The sequence below is a fragment of the Thamnophis elegans genome, chromosome 11 (assembly GCF_009769535.1).
Source record: "Thamnophis elegans isolate rThaEle1 chromosome 11, rThaEle1.pri, whole genome shotgun sequence".
Taxonomy (NCBI): Eukaryota; Metazoa; Chordata; class Lepidosauria; order Squamata; family Colubridae; genus Thamnophis; species Thamnophis elegans.
In genome coordinates, this window is record NC_045551.1 from 23,491,111 (window position 1) to 23,512,824 (window position 21,714).

General features: G+C 39.7%; 1 protein-coding gene across 2 annotated transcripts in view; it reads left to right on the top strand.

The window, feature by feature from the left end:
• The window catches only part of ARHGAP6 (Rho GTPase activating protein 6), a 283,822-nt gene that overhangs the window by 2,289 nt on the left and 259,819 nt on the right, over window positions 1–21,714 (top strand). The window lies entirely within an intron of this gene.

Below are 21,714 nucleotides of genomic sequence, written 5' to 3' on the forward strand. Positions count from 1 at the left end.
CCTTCCTCACAGGTTTATTTGTTTAATTATGTTTAAACTTTATCCTGAAAGTTTTGTATGCCTGTATAAGAAAGTTTTTCTTCCTATATCAAGTTATTCTTTCTTGTTGCCAGGTTGCATTTCTTTGGTGATGTAATGGCATGACTATGTTCTGTCCTCATTACACAGTTTACAAAAATAATGGATAACATAAACTTAAGTGTTCAAAGAAAAACTCACCTCCCAAAGCATACAATTAATGTGCATAAATTGCAGTTAGATTATTATTGTCTAGTCACATTGAATATAGTCAAATATATATGTTGGATTTCAAAAAAATATTTATTTCCAATTAACTCTGAGCAATAAGTAAGAAAATTCTGCAATATAACAAACTAATAGGAAAAAGGGACCAAGATGGATAGGAGGTTTAAAATAATAGAATAGAATAGAATTATTTATTGGTCAAGTGTGATTGGACACACAAGGAATTTGTCTTTGGTGCATACTGTATATACTCGAGTATAAGCCTAGTTTTTCAGCCCACTTTTTGGGCTAAAAAAAGCCGCCTCGGCTTATACTCGAGTCAGTGAAAAATTTGCCCGAAATGGAGGAGAAAAAGGGGCGGGGCCATGCCGCTGGGTGACACTCGTGAATGGCCCAGTGCCCCTGTGAGTTTCCCCTCCCTCTGTGTCAGTTTGCCGCGCAGCGCGCACCGCACCATCCCCCCTCCTCACGTTCTAATGTAATGCAGGGCTGTCTTACGATTCCCCTTCCTCCCCCTCCTGCCGCTCTGTAACGATGTCCCACCTCCTCCTTGTTATGGCAAGCAGCCACATAGCGATGTCCCACCTCCTCTGGTACAGTGATCCAATGATAGGAATCACTGTGCCGTGTGTCATAGGAGGCGGGACATTGCTCCCGCGGCTGCATGGGACATCATCATCACAGCGGGACATCAGCATCATGAGGTGAGTGAAGTATTTCATTGAATACACCGCTAGTTTACTGTTTTTCTTTGAAATAAATATTCAAAAACATTATTGGTATCTATTTTTATTTTTGAAATTTACCGGTAGCTGCTGCATTTCCCACCCTAGGCTTATACTCGAGTCAATAACTTTTCCAGTTTTTTGTGGTAAAATTAGGTGCCTCGGCTTATATTCGGGTCGGCCTATACTCGAGTATATACGGTATGCTCTTAGTGTAAAAAGACATGAAAAGATACATTCGTCAAGAATCATAAGGTACAATACTTAATGATAGTCATGGGGTACAAATAAGCAATCAGGAAACAATATCAATATAAATTGTAAGGATACAAGCAACAAGTTACAATTGTGCAGTCATAAGTGGGAGGAGATGGGTGATAGGAACAATGAGAAGACTTAATAGTAATAGTAATGCAGCCTTAGTGAATGGTTTGACAGTAGTGAGGAAATTATTTGTTTAGCAGAGTGATGGTGTTCGGGGAAAAAGTGTTCTTGTGTCTAGTTGGTATGCAGTGCTCTATAGCATCGTTTTGAGGGTAGGAGTTGGAACAATTTATGTCCAGGATGCGAGGGGGTCTGTAAATATTTTCACGACCCTCTTTTTGACTCATGCAGTGTACAGATCCTCAATGGAAGGCTGGCAGTGATAGTTTTTTCTGCAGTTCTGATTATCCTCTGAAGTCTGTCTGTCTTGTTGGGTTGCAGAACCAAACCAGACAGTTATAGAGGTGCAGATGACAGACTCAGTAATTCTTCTGTAGAACTGTATCAGCAGCTCCTTGGGCAGTTTGAACTTTCTGAGTTGGTGCAGAAAGAACATTCTTTGTTGTGTTTTTTTGATGACGTTTTTGATGTTAGATGTCCATTTTAGTTCTTGAAGTATGATAGAACCTAGTATTGTTGATACTGTGTTGTCTAGTATTGTAAGAGGTGGTAGTATGGTAGGGTTTCTCCTAAAGTCTACCACCATTTCTACAGTTTTGAGTGTGTTCAGTTCCAGATCGTTCCAGTCACACCATGAGGCTAGTTGTTCAACCTCCCGTCTGTATGCTGTTTCATCGTTGTCTCGAATGAGACCAATCACTGTTGTATCATCTGAAAACTAAAGTATTTTAACAGAGGGATCCTTTTAAGATGCAGTCATTGGTACATAGAGAGAAGTGGAGAGAGCACACAGCCATGGGGGTTCCTGTGCTAATTGTACAGGTATCTGATGTGATTTTGCCTATCTGTTAGGAAGCTGGTGATCCACTTACAAGTGTGTTCAGTTACCACTAGCTGATTTAGTTTAGTTAGAACAATGTCCGGTATGATGGTATTGAATGCTGAACTAAAGCCTACAAAGAGGACTCTTGCATAGGTCTTTGGAGATTCAAGATGTTGTAGGATGTACTGCAGAGCCATATTAACAGCATCATCTGTCGATCTATTTGCTTGGTATGCAAATTGCAGGGGGTCTAATAGTGGATCCGTGATGGTTTTCATGTGGGACATCACTAGCCTTTCAAAGGTTTTCGTAACTACAGATGTTAGAGCAACTGGTCATTCAGTTCAATGGCAAATAAAAAGCCATTAACAGCAAATCACAAATCTAATGACAAAAGAAAGAGGACAACATAAGTCAATGTATAAGTGACATTTTTATTAATAATTTGGATAAAGAGATGGGATCATCTTACCAGATTTGCAGATGACACATACAAGATAAAATAGCTAATACCACAAAAACAAAATTCAGTATGATCATGAGAAGCTGAAGGATGCATTGAAAATACAGAATAAAAATTAGTAGAAACAAATGCAGATTTAAGTTCACTTTGTAATTTATAGGACACCGAAATCCACCAAGACTCTGGGTAGCTTACAAATTTAAAAGTAAAGAACATTATTAAAAGAATAAAGATAATAGACCTTCTTTCCCCACAAAAAGTGAGCCTGGAAGGGCTTAAGAAACACAGATTAATTACAAGAGTGTGGATGATGGATTCTAGTCAGATAGTAAATCTGAAAGAAACCTTGGAATAGAACTTGGTTACACACTTAATGCATCAGTAATGTGACATGGGTGTAAAGTATGTAAAGGCCTATCACATGGGAGAAGGATATGATTTGATCTCTGAACTGCCAGAGTACGTTACAAAACCATGGTCTTAAGCTGTAGGAACATAATTTTCATTTGAGTATTAGCAAAAAATAATAAGTATAGTCTGACCTTAGAGTCATTTACCTAGACAGTGGGAAGCTCCTTTTTGTTTTGAGTGTGTTTGAGCAGATCTGTATCTGGAAGGCTTTAAACTGGATTTCCTAATTTTCTGAACTCAATAATTTTAACTCCATACCTAAATGGCTCATTCCAACTATGTGAATCAAATATACTTGATTAGCTATAAATTTCCCCAGTCTTCCTGAGTTTGCATATATTTATGCACCCACCAGCACCCTTCTTCCCTACCCTCCCTGCACTTGCACATATATACCCTATGACCCCTTTCCCCCACACACTAATGTTTGCACATACACATGCATTCAGTAATTCTCTGTTTCCCTGGCCTCCCTGCACTCACAATATGTACCCTGTACATTCTTTCCCTGGCCTCCCTATGCTCACACATACACACAGACACCCAGCAATGCCATGCTACTCTGGTTTCCCTGCGCTTGCACACACATGTACCCACAATTCTCCCCTGGGTCTCCCTGAATTTGCACACATATGCATTCACCAGCATACTCCTTTTCTGGCTTCCCTTGCTCACATACATCCAGATACACAATCATGCATCCCACCCCCTCTTCCTCTGCTTACACACATCCACAATCCCTCTTTTCTTTGTCTCTTTGCACATGCACGTGTCCCTCCAGAGCCCTTTCCCCAGTCTCCCTGTATTTGCACACATGCATCCTGCATCCTCTTGCCCCAGATTCCCTGAGTTCATACTACACTGTATCATTCCCCCCACACACACTCCCCCCCCCATTGTCTGGGACTCCCTCTGCTTCCTACTTAATGACTTTGGGGTAAAAAACAGCCGGGAATGCCTAGATTGCCATTGCTAAGTGAGTCATTGTTATGTCACACTTTATGACAGCAATTCTGTTGTCAGTTGCCATTGTAGCATTGCAATTGAGTTGTTGATTAATAAAAGTTTGCAGAATCTGCATGTGTACATTTATTTGCCATTGAGCAAAAATATTTTTGACACAAAATTTTATCATTAGTGGCAGACAAAAAAAACCCAAGAGCCTATGCTTATATTTATCATAAATAATGCATTTCTATTACAGCAGTGGTATCGTTTCAGTAAAGTATCTGGATAAAATCTATTTCATCTAGGGCTTCCTACTGAGGACTTCTCCTCTTTGTTCGCCTCCTCTTCCTCCATTATAAGGTCAGGGGTGAATCTACACCTTATTGGCTCTATGGGGTGCACCACCCAAAATCCTCTGTAGTTTCAAAAATAAATATATCCACCTGGCTGGCCTGAGAAAAGGAGAGAACAGTTTGCCACATCCTTCTGTAGGCATTTTTGGCAATGCCTTCACAGCTCTCTTAGTATGGGCAGAGTAAGAAATCTCCCAGCCAGCACTGGCAAGAAGGAAATGGCAATAGTATGGCCTCTGGGCGTGTAGAAGATTTGCTAATGCCTGTTATAGGTAATTCAGTATAGGTAAGAATTTTGAACATAAAAATATTACAAATATGTAAATTATGTTGTGTTTTGCATAGGCAGAATTACTTATGCATTTAGGCTAAGGATAAAAGTAGCTCAGTTGGCCATAAGGATAAATCTAAATCCTTAGTTAGGTAGAACCTTTATTTATTCAATTCAAAGGTCATCCCCAAACAGTTAACTTTACATTAGGGTAGATTAGAAAAAACAAGCAGGTAGGCACTGAACCATGAGTTCAATCTTCAGCTGGAATGAGAAAGAAAGTTCAGGCATTGATGTTAAGCTCTGGAGGCTTCTGTGATTATTTCTGTATGAACATAGGGCTAAGACTTATTCTCTGTTGTGCAAAAAGGAAAATCCCAGACCTATCTTTATTCTTAGATAAAACCAATTGTAGGTTTTTTTTAATTGGGAAAAAGAAAAAGCAGAGTAGGGAGGAATCAGTATGGAGATTGTTTTTATTTTGGATGATGAACTAGATTAAATGGAAAGAAGGACAATGTTATTTATTAAAAGGTTCTTGTAGGATTTTTTTTAAAAAAGAAACAACTTGCATTTCTCTCTCAAGTGACAATGTTCCGAAAAGTATAGAAACTTTTAAAAAGTTCTAAAATGTGTTCTTTCATTCAACATAAAGTCCCCCATAAAATCCTCTCACTTGAAGGAAATGCCAGGTCTTTGGTGCTTTTTGGAAGGTTAGGCGGAAAAGGCCTGTTGAACTTCAGGGGAACAGTATTTATAGGGCAGGTGCTGTCACAGTAAAAGCTTGTTTTCCAGCTCCCAATGATGGCAAAGTTAAAGGGAAGAGATTAGGAATATGCCCACCTCATCTGAACTTGTCCTTAGGGAGAGCTAGTCCTGCAGATCTTGTGCCATGTAGGGCTTCACCTCACTTCATTTCAGTTCTAGTAGCAGGTTCTTTCTGTTCAAAGGTGTGTTTTCTGTTTGTAGACTCAATTTATTCCATACATAATTGAAATGAGCATGCAGAACTCTTCTTACAGTGTGAATGCATAATAATAACCACTAATAAACCTGCTGGGCTAATTATTTCTGCTATATTCAAGTTACTGTTTAAAAACAAAAAATTTTTTCCCAACAGTAACATGTGTGTGTACACACACACACACACACACACACACACACACATATAAAAGTAAAATGTATTATAACCCCTGCCTCAGACTGCAACAGTTGGAAATCTTCATCAGCCCAAGCTAAATTCCAGACATTTAATAATAATGTCAACAGTTTTGTGCGCCACTTGCAGGCTCAGAGGTTTTTGGAACTGCCATCAACAAGGTATCCTCATATGAAAACCAAAGAGCTGTATCTGTACCATTCTGTTTGGGCTTCAGAATATTCTTTTGTGAGAAATGATTTGTAAAATATATTTATAAAAAAAGAATTTTTCACAACAAATCTGCTCAGTTGTCCAGCTGTCTGTTTTTTTTTACATTGAACTGCTTATATCAGGTAGCCTCTTTTGACAAAAAAAAAAACCAGCATACTTTTGGACTTATAATATCAATGTGAATTTTCAGCTGTTTTTTCTTTTGCAGATACAGTGATCTTGAGAAAGGATTTCCCTGGTTCCTGGAGCATTTTTTTTTAAATGTCTTTATTGTGGTCAATGTAAATATATATATTTACATACATACACACACACACACACACACACACACAAAGTCACGGAGGAGGAGAGTGCATAAACTACTAAAAGTGGCTATTAAATTATTGACATTTATAATTTCTAATGCAAAAGTATAGTAAAATATTAAGATTACTGGCTAAAATAATCAAGGATAAATGGCTGTTAATTGAAGATGAACTCTACAAAATTACATGAAAAATGTGGATTTATTCAACATTAGTTTGATTATGTTTATTATTTAATTCCATTTATATGAAGCTTCAATTGCAGTAGAAGGCACACAGCAGTATAATAAATACAAGTTAAAAACAACAGCAAATGAAGAAAAATCAACTACAACAAAAAGCATTAAGCATTAAACCCTGCAGAGAGTAAGGAATATGATGTGAATGGAAATATGCCAGCTGTGTTGCCGAAATGACAAGAGGCAAAACATATTTTAAGTCCACAACAGCCAGATAATATTTGGAAGGAGCTGAGACAGACATCTCCCTAATTCATTGAGCTATAAGTAGGAAAAGGACATAACGTTTCAAAGAAGCTCTCTAAAAACATAGTACAACATAGCATAAATCAGTAATTTAGCTATGCAGACTCTGTAACAGATTCTGTTAGCATAAGGAATCTTTTAAATCTAGGATTTCTTGGAATAAGATTGTATGAAGCACAGTAGTACAAAAATATATCTGTAATATGTAAATATATCAAGCTGATCAAGACATCAAGCTGGCTAATTGGTTCCCTAATTGGGCTTTCCATATTCTGGATCCTTTATCTGAGATGTGCCTTTTTTAGCCTTAAGGCCAATAGCAATTGAGAAGACCATCAATAGCATGGCAGCCTCTCCTTTGATTCCAATATCTTTAACTTCCAATATATAGTGACAATATATTGTCAATCAAGGTAATCAGGGTTAAATTCACAAAGTGTTAACTTTAACCATTAATTAATGTTATTATTGTCTTGGTTATTATTGCCTTGTAGTCAACCCTGTGTCAGGCCTGCAGCCATATTCCTCTTTGGAGCTTTGGCCTGCCACACTTTCTATTACTCTGCTATGTCATTTCTATTGTGGGGAAATGGGAGGGGGGATGGTACAAAGTTGAATGCTATGTAGCCAAATAAAATTCCTTTCTAGAATCCAAAGTCATCCTTTATCTCTACACCTCTGCACTTGACCGGAACTGGATGGGTGGAACTGCCAGCATGGCAGTGGAAGATTGGACCATGTGAAGGACTTGTGGGTGTGGGGGCAAGATCTTGAACTTTCAATTGAGTGAGGCAAACCAGGAAGCCTTAGATTCGGGTTTTCCCAGATGTGCCAACATGGCTCTCTTAATAAATTGGAACTTTGAGCAATACTTTGTCTTGGGCTCTGATTTAATTTTGGATGCTATTTGGAACCCTGACATTAACCCGAATCTCCCTTAAAATACTTCATCAGCTATCTCAGGATTGGGAAGTTGTTAGGAGTACTGAGTCCCAGTACAGACCCAACCCTGGGCAGTGCAAAAATTCAGTAAAGATGGAGGAAGAAAAGAAAGCTGCAGAGAAGGAGAAAAATGATGGATGTCATTTTTATGTACCTTCTAAAGCTGTAGTCAAGGTGGTAGAGGTGGCGGAGGCTGCAGGAAGAGAGTGCCAGCTGGGGGCCAGGCGCAAGGAACCGACCCCTAGGTGTCCCTCACAGACAGAATTAGCTCTGCAAGATGAAGCCTCGGGAGTTATTACCTCTAAGGAATTTCAGCTGGAGAGATGGGGGTGCCAGGGAAGCTCCGACACATAACTGGAGAAGGTCCAGCAGACCTGATGAATGGAGATCCCAGTCACTCTCACACAGTCATTATCTGACTGGCCTCCCAGACCAATTTCGACGGCTAAATGTAAGTGGAATCAACCCCCTCTTTAGCTCAGGACCACCTAAGTAGACCCTGGCCCAGCCCACATTCTCCTTCCTTAATAGAGACTCTGCAACGCACTGGAGTGGAGATCTTGGCTCTTCCACACAGTGACTAGCGACTACCAACCCCTTGTCGCTGGAGTAAAGCCAACATCAGCGCCCCTCCCTCCCGGAGCGCAGACAGGCCCTCCATCCAAATGGGGAATTCAATCCAGCCAGCAGAAAGGGGCCTGGGGCACATCTCCCCTTAGCCAGCCACCAATGTCTGGGCTGCAACCTGTGAAACCGGGGTGGGCTTTCTTCCCGGATCATGGATTGGTCCAATACCAATGGGTGCCTGCCCCTCCTCAGCAGATAACACCATTTCAGATAACTGGGCCAGGGCAGCTCCAGGAACTGGGGCCTCCACCGGTTCCAGCCCCACCAACAATGCCTCAACAGGCTTTTGCCCAACCTCCGCTGCTGGGAGCGGCTCAACAAGGGGGCCTACCACCCCAAACAGCTGACCAATGGCCCACTCAAATTCAACTACCAGCCCTGCCGGCTCCCACACCCCCACGGTTTTGGGCAATATTTTATGGAACCCCAGAGAAGCTAGCTTACTTCCTGAATCGAGTCTGGGCGTACATTGATCAGGTTGGAGCACAATACCCTTCCAACAGAGAGTGGATTCAAGAAATAGCAGAGGGGATGAATGAAGGGGAGGCTGCACATTGGATAGCAGAACTCCATGAGGAGACGGCTCCTGAGCTAGAAGATGCAACTGGGTCCATTCAACTGATGCATACCCGATTTAGAAATGTGGCCCAACGTGTGGAAGCAAAAGAGCCGATCCAGTGATTGTGACAGGCCGGTCGTCCCATGAAGTAGTGAGTTTGGGAGTTCAGGAGAATGGCTAGAAGACTAAGAGACTGGCCAGAAAGACTCCTGGTCCACATGTTTAAAAATGCCTTAGATCCCAAACTGAGGCAAGCTTACAGCATGAGGGGGGTCCAGAACAAATCCAGAATTGGTGCACCACTGCAATCATACTAGACCATGATCTTCAAGCTCATCGAAAGCCTGCGGCAAGAAAACCTGCTAAAAGACCTTTGGGCCGCCGAATGCAGACGCAGCAAGTTGAGAAACCTCCACCCCGCTTCCCTCAGGGTGGGCAATAAAATGCTACTGATGCAGTCAGCTTGGCCACAGAGCATCAGAATGCCTGGCTCTAGCCCCAGTTCCACAAGCGCATCCACCATCCATCAGGGCGACAAAGAAAAAAACCAAAAGCCCCCAGAAAAGAGTCATCTGGTACAACAACCAAAGGAGACAGAGAGTCCTACCATTGGGGAAGCCCCTATCACCTCAGAGGAGGAGGAGGAGGAGAATACTGAAGACGACCCAATGGTGAGTGCAGCCATCCGCCCCTTTGGGGCAATCATAGACACTGGCTACACCCAATGCTTAATCAACATGTCTATTGTGGAGCAGCTAGGCATATGCACAAGACCCCTAGCCCATCCCATTCAATTTGAGCAAGTGGGTAGAATGCTAATTGAGGGGACAGCCACGCGAATTACCGAATTGGTAAAGTTACAGATAGGCTGCCACTATGAATTTCTCAGATTCATCGTAGCTCCAAGAATGCAGGAATCAATTATCTTTGGGCTTGCATGGGTGGACAAGTGGGCGCCTATAAAAAAATGAGAGGGTGGCGTTAGGAAATTTATTTGGAGCATTTTTAGGAATCCAAAGTGGCTGCCTGGTTTCGCATCAGGGCTTCGCTGTAGAACTAAGGCTAAGCCATTTTTCATTGTTAGGATGTCCTTGTTATTGTTGAGCCACAGGTCTGCTGGGAGTGTCGATTTCATCGCTGTTGTCAGTTTATCCTCGCTTCGGGTGGTGATTTGGGCTGCCTTTTGGTGGGAGGAAGAAAGGATGGGGTGAACCACTTTTTCCTTCGTACTGTGGTTTTCCTGATAAGGCATCCGCCAACAAGTTCTTCCCTGCAGGGATGTGTTTCAGTTCAAATGTGAACCTTTGGAAGTATTGTGCCCAGCGAACTTGCTTTGGGCACAGTCTTTGATGGGCTTTGAGAGCTTTGAGGTTTTCATAGTCAGTCCAGATCTTGAACGAAACATTTCCCCCTTCAAGGAAATGTCTCCAAGTGAGCAGGGACCACCTGATCACATACGCTTCTTTCTCCCAAATGGCCCACCTCCTTTCAGTAGTGGTTAAGTTTTTTGGAGAAGTAAGTGCATGGCAAGAGGTTCCCTTCTTTATTCTTTTGCAGTAGCACTGCCGCTACTGCTACATCACTGGCATCTGTCTGGATTATGAATTGTTGTTCTGGGTCGGGGTGTTGCAGTATGGGCTCTTGGGCAAAGAGCCGTTTTAATTTCTCAAAGGCTTTTTGACAGTCCATTGTTCACTTTAGGGGTTGATTTGCTTTGGCTTTGTCAGGGATGGCCCCGTTTTTAATAGTTCAGTAAATGGGAGGGCAATCTCTGCGAAAGCTGGAATGAACTGCCTGTAGAAATTGGCAAATCCAAGAAAGCTCTGTAGTTGTCTGCGAGTACTTGGAAGTTTCCAGTCTAACACAGCTTTCACTTTTCCTGGATCCATTTCTATTCCCTCATTGGAGATGTGATAACCCAGGTAATCTAGTGAGGTTTTGTGGAACTCAAACTTCAATAACTTTGCGTATAGCTTGGTGGCTAGAAGTTTTTCCAGTACTTGCCATACCAGCTTCATATGTTCTTCCAGGGTTTCAGAGAAGATCAAGATGTCATTGAGATAAACGAGCACTCCACAGTATAGGTGCTCCACATTTATGTACTACATGAAGTCTGTGGGTGCTCCTTGTAGCCCAAATGGCATGACTTTGAATTGAAGGCTGCCAAGGAGACAGTTAAAAACGGTCTTGCATTCATCTCCCTCTCTGATTTGGTAATATGCCTCTCTCAAGTCCAGCTTGGAGAACACCTTGCCTTTAGCCAATTGGTTCAACATATCTTTCATGAGGGGGAGGGGGGGATAGGTATTCTTCATGCACGTGGCGTTCAAAGGGGAGAGGTGGTTAATTCTGTATTATTAACCCCTACATTATTCTCTTTTCAGGGAGTGGGCTTCTTCTGAAGAGAGGCTGCCTTTCAGGCCTGCAACCATATTCCCTTTTGGATCTTTGGCCTGCCACATTTTCTATTATGTCGTTTCCATTGTGGGGAAATGGGAGGGGGGATGGTAGGGAGTTGAATGCTATGTAGCCAAAATTAAATTCCTTTCTAGAATCCAAGGTCATCCTTTGTCTCTGCACCTGACCAGAACTGGATGGGTGGAATTGCCAGCATGGCAGTGGAAGATTGGACCATGTGATGGACTTGTGGGTGTGGGGGCAAGATCTTGAACTTTCAACTGGGTGGGCCAAACCAGAAAGCTTCAGATTCGGGTTTTCCTAGATGTGCCAACATGGCTCTCTTAATAAACTGGAACTTTGAGCAATACTTTGCCTTGGACTCTGATTTAATTTTGGATGCTGTTTGGAACCCTGACACCCTGTTTCAGTGTGGAGGATAATAATTTGGATAATTTGCAAAAATTAATACTAGGAGCAACATACTCCAGACATTATGTGGAACTAAATGGGAAGGTTCAGCTGCCACTCTCAAGTATTCAGCACTAAGGGTGGAATACTCTGCAGCAAAACACTATGCCCCTGTATGGCTTAACATCTGCCATACTAGTAAGTTAGATGTCAGACTCAACAACACCATGAGGGTTATAAGTGAATATATTAAAACCACTCCAACTTGCTGCTTCCTGTTCTGAGCCAGATAGCATCACCAACTTTATAAAGGCAAGATGCACTAGTGACAGAATACAGAAAAATTATCAACAACTCACTTCTACTTGTGCATGCTGACATTCCTCATTTATCAACTGGAAGAATCAAATCCAGGAATCCCCTACTGGCACTCTTATCTAATTTTTTTAAACTTTTGTAACATGTGTTGTTTTTTTAATGTTGTACGCCGCCCTGAGTCCTTGGGAGAAGGGTGGCATATAAATCCAATAAACCAAACCAAACCACACTTGCACAACATCTGCCCAACAATTTTCCCAATGGAAAGCCAAATGGGTTGCTCAATGCCCAGACATATGAAGACATATAAATGACCCCACAAAAAAGGTGCCAGGCTTTGAACTACCATGTCAGCAATGGACAATCCTGAATAGGATTCACACCTCACACAGTGTCTGCTGGAACTCTTTGTATAAATGGGGCATAATATCCTCCCCTCATGTGACTGCGGGGTTGCACATCAAACTGTAGATCATGGAGGAGATGTGACAGTTCCTGGACTTCAAATAGCTTAGTCATAGTAGGGATATTTTCTGTTCATCCTGTGTAAAAAAAGAATATTATAGCTGATAAGTTTCTTTGAGCATTTTGGGAAGTATAAGCCACTCAAACGTGAAGCATCATATAAGGCCACACACACACACAAACACACACACAAATGTACAGGCAGTTTGCTTTTCTGTGTCTTGGAAAACCATATCTCAACATTTAAAACACACCACTGGGATTTAGCAGTCATATTCTTCAGCTGTTAACACTTGGAGATTATCAAATCTATTAAGAGCAGCTAGAGAGGACTCAAGATAAATTTTAATAGTCTGTTGGTGTGCCTGCTGTTTCATAAAGCATAACTTGATTATATGTCTTTCAAAATGACTATTCTCATGGCAATTTTCTATACTTCATTAAATTGCTTGAACTAGATGAAGGCATATTTAATATTAAGACATTTTGATAAATTGCTGAACAGTAAACATCAAAGTAGACTGCTGCAAAAATAGTTTTTAATCTGGATTTATTAATTTGTTAAAGTGGTCCTGGGAGAAATAAAGGAATCAAAATATGGAGAGAATTTGAGATGATTATTATTATATTAAGATTGTACTGTTTTATTTTATTACAGTATTTGTCATTAATTGTAAAGCTTCCTTGTCTTTCAGATTTCAGAACAATATGTAGAAAGATGGTACTTACACATAGTCACTTGGTTCATACATAAGGTGACCAGATTTTAACATTGGTAAAGCAGGACACGATTGACTGGGGGGGGGAGTGTTCTTGATTAAAAATTTGATCTATATGGATTCTCTCCTCTCCTCCCGGCATGCACCCCACTGATTAAAGCGTTTTCTTTCACCCGCCTGAGCTCTGCTGCGGACGAAAGAAAGCACTTTAATCTGTGGGGTGCCGGGGGAGAGGACTGCCTCACCAGCCATAAACTTCACCGCACATCACTGGTATATTCCCTTCCCGTTCTCCCGCCGTTCCCTAGCTTGTTGTGCATTCTTTCAAAAAATCCGGACTTTTTAAAAACGCTGCGGGATGCGGGACAAATTGTTAAAAATCGGGACTGTCCCACCAAAAGTGGGATGTCTGGTCACCTTATTCATACATCCTGCTATGTCATTAATCATAGTTTACAAACCATAATGAACGTGTTCATTGTTGCAAGCCAAAACCAAAAAAATGCTCAACATGAATAATGTAGCCAGCCCATTTCTATATGTTTAGAGAATAAGGACACATAATATATTTTGCCATTTATTATTGATTTGGTGTCTCTGTAGAACTTAGCAAGCAAGCTATTATCAGCCTATTTGACTGAAAGAGGCCTTTGTCAGCTAGTGAAATCAATTTATGTATATACAAGGATAGTTACAACACATACTTTTAAAAATTTATTCTAGAGTGTGATGGGGAAAGAACTTTTAAGAGACACAGATATTACAGTCAGATATTTATCTTTGCCAATAACAAATTTAACAGGTCTAGGGGAAGCAAGAGATTATTTCTGTTCTTTTTATTTGGAACCCTAAATCTGGTATTTGAAGGGAAAATTTAAGGACGTAGTTCCATTGCCATTGAATTTCATTTGTATATTAAAATTTATGGGTGAAGGATGCATGTGATCAAGTTTTGAATTGGAAATAACATTTACTTGGATATGGTTTTACTAAGGTATAGTGTCAAATAGTTAGAACTTCATGTAATACAATAAACCTTTGAAGAACAGTATGCATAGGCGTGGAATTTCTGAGCAGTTAGATTAAAGGAGAATAGCTTTTGGAGGAAAGAAATATATTTCATATTTCTTTCCCTGTTATGACAAGCTAATATCCCTGACTTTTTAAAATCCTAGAAGTCACTGCAGCTAAAAGGATATTTGGAAGAATTTAGTTACATGAGAAAAAGTGCTTTTTCTCTCATCTAAATAAACCACAGCTGTGGATCATCTTGGCTTCAAAGTAATCAGAACCTCTTAAAATATTCTAAATTCACGTGGAGGGATTATTCAGAGGTTGAATAAAAGTAGACTTTCTTACCAGTGGTGGGTTGCCAACTTTTTACTACCAGTTTGTGCACGCTTCTGCATGCGCAGAAGCAGTTGGACAGAGACTCCCACCACCCCTACTAAAAGTTTGGCCAATCCGGTCCAAACCGGGAGCAACCCATCTCTGATTCTTACCTGAACCTAACCCTCATTCCAGTACTTTATATCTGTTCGTTTGTTCAAATCTCTCCACTTTTATGCCACTGGGTTATTTTCCTTTGAACTTTCTATTGCTTCATTGGTTTATATTGGTTGAAAAGAAAAACGAACATGCTTAATTTTACAGGAATGTTTCTAAACTTTATGAGTCAATATTTTTCTGCATATTTTTGAAGACACCCACCCCCAACAGGTTTTCAGAAATACTTGCTATGATTTGAAGATGGTTCTATTTCATGCTTTGTAACTGATAAGGGCCAAATGAACAAGCTTGCTATTTAATAGATGTTCACATGAATGGGATGTGTGCTCCCCATGCCTAAAAGAGGAAGTTGACCATTATTGAACAGAGCCTTTATTTGATGAGAGAGAGATATATACAATTAAAGATTGGCCTCAAATATTCTGTTTCTAGGAAGGTATATTTCGTATGACTCTGATTATTTGAATCTGTTTCAAGCTTCATCCATACATCTGTTTTGCAATGTTCACTTCCAGTCCTTAAATTGGCAGGAAAACATACTAAAAATCTTGGTGCCCCTAAAGTATATTCTTTTTAATAATTAATTTCTGTTCAGATGAAGTTAATAGTTGCCAATAATGCATACATTGTGCATAGCTAGAGAAATGAACAGAAATGTGTCTGTTTTGTTGTGACATATATATTGCAACATTGGTGACTGAGCTGGGTTGTACAGATGTTACATTTGGCCATATAAATTAAATTTGTCTTCGCATAAATAACACTTTAAAAAATAACAAGTACCGTATAGTTCCTTTTCTCAAAGCAAAATACAATACCACACTTGAAGCACTTCATTAACTGCAGTGGCATCAGTGAATAGTATTGGCCTCATATTTCATTTCATTGTCTCAGTTCTCTGAAAAACTGAAAAAATATTTCTCCAGCAGGAAATGTTTTTCATTCTGTCATGTTATTTGCTTCCCATAGTATTATTTCTAATTTACTGAATAAACGTTTCAATTGTATTCCCAAAGGTTCCTAGGTGTTATAGAAATGTCAGTATATATAGCTCAGTCCTGTGTTCAGAAAATATGCAAACTTTTATAGGGACTGGAAGCACTGGAAAATTGTAAGCTACATGAAGCATGATAGATGGAGGACTAAGAGGAAATATATCTCCGTATAATTTGCTTGCGGATTAAAAAAAATAGTCCAGTAACATCACTTTGTATGTATTTTATAAATGATGAATGAAGTATTTTCTCTTATTTTGTTAAAAAAAGAACTTTTAGGCCAAGCTTTCAAGTAGGATGAATAAAAATCAATGATTTCTTTAAAAAAAAAATTTTTTTTTTTAAAAAATTAAATTGGATTTTTTTATTTTTATCAAATTTATTTTAATAAAATGCTTTTGGAGTAAAAATCTATCTAAATATAGTTTTCTATTTGAGATACATTAATAATTTAGTTTATTCAGCATGAAATGGAGCTTAGTTATGTAGTTATGTAGCAATATTTCCATTTTTGTTAAATTCATTCAATGAAACCAAGCTGTGCAAGCTGAGATAACATGCACTCTAAATAGGAAACCTTCATTTTGTTTGAAAATAATAATATTAAAGATTATAACTTCCAGCAAGAATGAGTCCTTCCATTTAAAGAGCACTTGTCATTTCAGATCTTTCATGGCAGCACCTGTTAGCAGGCATCCACTCACCTGCTGCCCGCCACATCCTCATTTTGTTATATCACTGCCGCATCACTAGCCATCCCATTAAAGTGAATGGGACTGTCAGTGAATCAACAGCGGGTCCGAGGAGGAGCTGCTACAGGATCAAGATGACAGTTGCTCTTTAAAAAATATGATTTAAATCAAATTGATTTAAATCAAGCTTTTTTTTTTACTAGTGATTTAAATTGTGACTTAAATCAAATTGATTTAAATCAACCCTGCATTCAAGTATATTTACATTAGTAGAATTGGATATTTATAGAGATTGAACTTGAATAGTATACTTTTTCTTCTTCTGGAATCTTGTATAAGCTACTTTGGTATAGTTGCTAAGGTGCTGGCCTGGAAACCAAGAGACACTGTTATAGTTTCACCTTATGCATGAAAACTGAGTGACTTTGGACCAGTCAGTCTCTCTCAGTCCAGCATACCTCACAGGGTTGTTGTTGTGGGGGGAATAGAAGAAGGATAAAGTACTATGTATATTCACCATCTCGAGTTACTTATAAAGTAATAAAGGCAGGATAAAAATCAAATAAATAAATAGCTGCATATGGAAGCAAGGATGCCATTGAATGAAAGAGAGTTTCTGCATTTTAAGTGTTGCCAGACCTTTGGCATTGACATACACAAGCCTCTTCTGCAAGCATTGCTCAGCAAACTTGTTCTGTTGTAGTGATTTTATACTACTAACAATACTGCTAAATATTGTTGACTCAGAAAGGAGGAAAGGGAAAGACCCCTCAGAGATAATCACTGGAATATAGATCTCTATATACTTTGTGGTTTGGATTATGTACTCTGCAATAGGAATGTATTTTTACTAATAGTAAATCAGTCTGTGTCATGTACATTAAATAAATAAGTTCCTGAATATGTGGTTAGGTGTTTGGAGATTCTATTGTCATACTAGTGTGAAGTCTGGCAATGTCGTTTACATGCTTTGGAGCACAGTAAGTCTCCCATATTGGCCATGCTGGCTCTAGCGTGTACTTCTCAAGGGTAGCAGTTATCACTCCCTGGATTAAAATGTAAACAGTATTTTTCCAGTTTTACCATTGAAAAAGTGAACAAATTTATCTTATATTGTTTGGTAATTGTGATGATGATTTAAGTTAAAAATATAGATTGCAGCATTAATATTTGATCTCTGTTAACTTTGCTAATATGGTTGGTGATATTTGGCTATGCTGTAATCCTGAAGTTTTTACATGGAATTTTTACAGTTCATTTAATATGAAATACTACTTCCCATATTATCTTTTCTTCTGAAAAGAACACTTGGATCAACCAAAAGGGAATCATAAAGGACTCTATAAATATTCTTGTTTTGAGAGGGGAAAGAGTGGCAATCAAATGGTAAACATTTTGATGCATGTTCAGCTCTGTAACAAACACTGACCATTTATAGTATTCACCTGCCATTAGAAAAAAAAATGTGAGTGTTCTTGCTTTGAATTATAACCATCCAAGCTAACCTCAGATCTCCCCTCCCCTCTCTTCCCTTCCCTTAGGAATTGATAATTTTCTAATTTTGTCTTTTGAACATTCTTCCCCATGATAGAACTGCTGCCCCACTGTGTACCCACAATTCTATGGACCTAAATAAGGTATTGTGCCTAGATTAGGAACATGAGCTGGTTAATAGCTCAGCTGCTATTCTGCTACAGAGAACTACCATATTTTTCAGAGTATAAGGCACATTTCCCCCCCCCCCCAAAAGAGGGTGAAAATTTGGATGTGTCTTATACATCAAATGTAGCCCAGCCCACCCACCGGCCCTCACTCTTTGGCCTCTGCCTCCCAGCAATTTACCTCCTTGCAGCAAACCGGGAAAATGGGGCTTGCGGAGGCAGCAATAGGCTATGGCAATTCCTAGAGCCTGAAACAGCTGATCATTGGGAGGCCCGTACTGAAACTGAAATTGAAAGTGAAATGGGCTGTTTACTGTTTACTGCAAGAAGGCAAATTGCTGGGAGGCAGATTTTTGTGTGTGCTAATCAGACTAAACTGAAACAGGCTGTTTGCTGCAAGGAGGTAAGTCAATAACTATAAATGCCTATAGAATGTTCAACTTATTAGACTTATTTTTTAAAGACTGCTTGATTATTGTTGTAGACAACTCAACAAAATGAAGAAGCTTTTTAAAATAAATGTTTGGTCTGAAGAGGCCCAGTGCTATTGTTGTAGAAAAAACAAGACATGCAAGCCAGCTCTTCAGGGAAGGAATAGTTTATTTGCACAGGTTCATAGCAAAAAAAAAATGGCCTGAACCATGAGTGACAGGCAGGAAACTCCTTATATAGTTTATCGCTTTCAGATAAAGCCACCTGTTAGTCTTGGATACACCCCTCAAGATTTGCCCCTGAGTTACAGCAATATTATATCTACAGGAAGTAATAATACGTATGTCAGCTAACGGTCAACTATAGCATACATTTGGGGAAGTAAATTGTGTCTTTCCAGACAGATTTTACAGTCAAGCCAGCAGATACATTAAAATAGAGACTTGTGCTTTAGCAGTTTTCATGTGCTTCTAACCCGTGTCTAACCGTACCATGTCCTAAAAGCAAACCTTTGCAATTTCTATATATGAACAGTTAAAACTTAATATCATGAGACACTAGTTTGGTTCAAGCTTGAGGCCTACCTTGGTTCAGCCTGCTACCTCACTATTGTATCTTTTTTTAAATAGTAGAGAATAACATGTACTTCCAGAAAGCCACATGAATTTTAACAGCATCTGTACAAGGGTAGTCTGAAATGTAACACCACAAACCTGTACTGTTTGTTGCAAGGAGGCAAATTGCTGGAAGGCAAAGGCAGATTTCCCCCCTCCCCGCTTTCCTCCCCAAAAGCTAGGTGCATCTTATACTTTGGAGGGTCTTATACTCCAGAAAATATGGTAGATATTCTTCCAGTCATTTATTTCCCCAAGCTATGAGGAAAAAATAAGCCCACTCAGACAGGAGTGTGCTAGGCCCTTTCTATCCAGACTAGTATGTTGTGCCCCTGTGAATATCTTATTCAAAGACTTAGGAAGTTTTGCATTGTCATTATTAAAGTATGCAATAGATAACCTTGCAGTAGATTTTCTGAATCATCTACCTGAATCTTGGTTTCCATATTTTTTCTACAAATTGTAATTCTAGATGAATTGTAAAAAATTGCAAAAAAAAAAGTGACATTTAAGGAAAGCCTTAATAGACTCCAATGGTCATGAGACTGAATGCAGTGATAGAATATTCATCTAGCTACACCCTTGTTCATGCTGTAACTTAATTTAGTAGAATGTTACTGTTTAAAATCATGCTCAAACATTGTTTATTTAACTCTGGCAGGGTATTGAGAAAGTCTCAATAATACTTTTGTTATGAGTCATGTTTATGTATAGCAGTATTAAAGTCTTGCTTTTTCATTAGTTGTTTCTAAAACAAATGGATTCATCTTTGTTTCAAAATTAAACTCAGTGTGAAGATAGAAGCTATATTCATTTCTTTCATGATAAAATTACGAAGTAGTGTGAAGTCCTACTTTAATTAAATCTTTCTTTATCTTCATATAGATCATCACCAAAATTTTCCTAGTTTCTCCTCCCAGCCAATCCCTAATTCTAGCTATTACTAATAAAAAAAAATCATGTGCCTTCTCTTGCTTTGAAAGCAAAAATCAATAAGGTGGTATCCAGATGTGTTAAATTACCTTCTGCAATCTCCTACCAATTGATATACTAGATAAAAAAGCTTTAATAAATGTAAGGTGACCAGACATCCCGCTTTTTCACAATTTGTCCCGTGTCCCGTGGTGTTTTTAAAAAGTCCCGATTTTTGGAAAGAATGCATGACAAGTAGTATCTCAGTTTCACTCCAAACATTTTGAGAAATCCACTGGTGACTTCTCACTATGTTAGCTGAGAGTTTCTATTAGAGGCCGCCTGAGCTGCTCCCTCCCATTGGCTGGTTGCCTGGGGCCACACCCCTCCACTTTTGCATCCCTATTGGGGGGACAGAAGGAAGTTATGATAAAAATGAGAAAATAGAAGAGAGGTATGACAAAATGACGAAGATTTAAAATGAGTTAAAAATCAAATGTCATTCATAAACATATACAGGAAAACATATACAGGAAATGTATGCAGATAATTCCAAGTTATGACAGTTCACTTAGCAACTATTTTAAGTTCCAATATAGCCCCCTCCCCAAGTACTTATGACACAGTCTCGAAATTACAAATGTTGCAGCACCACAGCAGTTGTTCATACTTACAAATGATCACAAATGTCTGCAACATTCACCCTGCCTATACACCCCCTCCCCCCAACTCGGTCTCTACAGGCACTAGGCCTATGGATACTCACCTTGCAAAGATCTAGTGAGCCTTCGATTCTTTTGGCCTGCTTGGTGCTTCAGGACTTAGGTGCATGAGATCTCACGCTCCTGATCTCATGGTACTTTAAGCCTCTGTTCTCTGCAAATGTAGGCCTGGACAAGATCTGCAGCAAAAAGCTTTGCAAATGGAGGGAAGGTCTGACGCAGCGAAGCCTACCCTCCATTTACAAAGCCTTTTGCTGTATTTTGCCACCAAAAATGGAGGCTGGGAGGGGCGTGTGTGTTCCTCTGGGATGCTGGTCTCATTGACAAAGGCCTCGTCATGTCCTTTGCCAATGAAAACAGAGCCCGTGAGGAGTACATGCATCCCTTCAGGCCTCTGTTCTCATCAGCAAATGCTTCCAAGTCAGAGGTGGTATTCAGCAGGTTCTGATCAGTTCTGGAGAACCGATAGCGGAAATTTTGATTAGTTCGGAGAACTAGTAAATACCACCACTGATTGGCCCGCCCCCATCTATTCTCTTCCTCCCGAGTCCCAGCTGATCAGGAAAGAATGAGGTTTTTGCAATAACTTTTCCCTGGGGTGGGGAGGGAATAGAGATTTTACAGTATCTTTCCCCTGCCATCCCCACCAAGCCACACTACGCCCACCAAGCCATGCCCACAGAATCGTTCGTAAAAGTTTTGAATCCCATCACTGCTCCAAGTCCGTTGCCAATGAGAATGGAGCCCAGTAAGGTCATGCGCGTCCCTCTGTGCCTCCCTTCTCATTGGCAATAGACTTGAGAAAAGGCCTTTGCCGACAAAAACGGAAGCCTGGAGGGACATGCTCCTCTTGGGCTCAATTCTCATCAGCAAACAACTTGAGGTATAGAATGCAATATATGCAATTGGGATTTTAATTTTTGTAGTAGAAGTAAGCATCTCCAAATTTGACC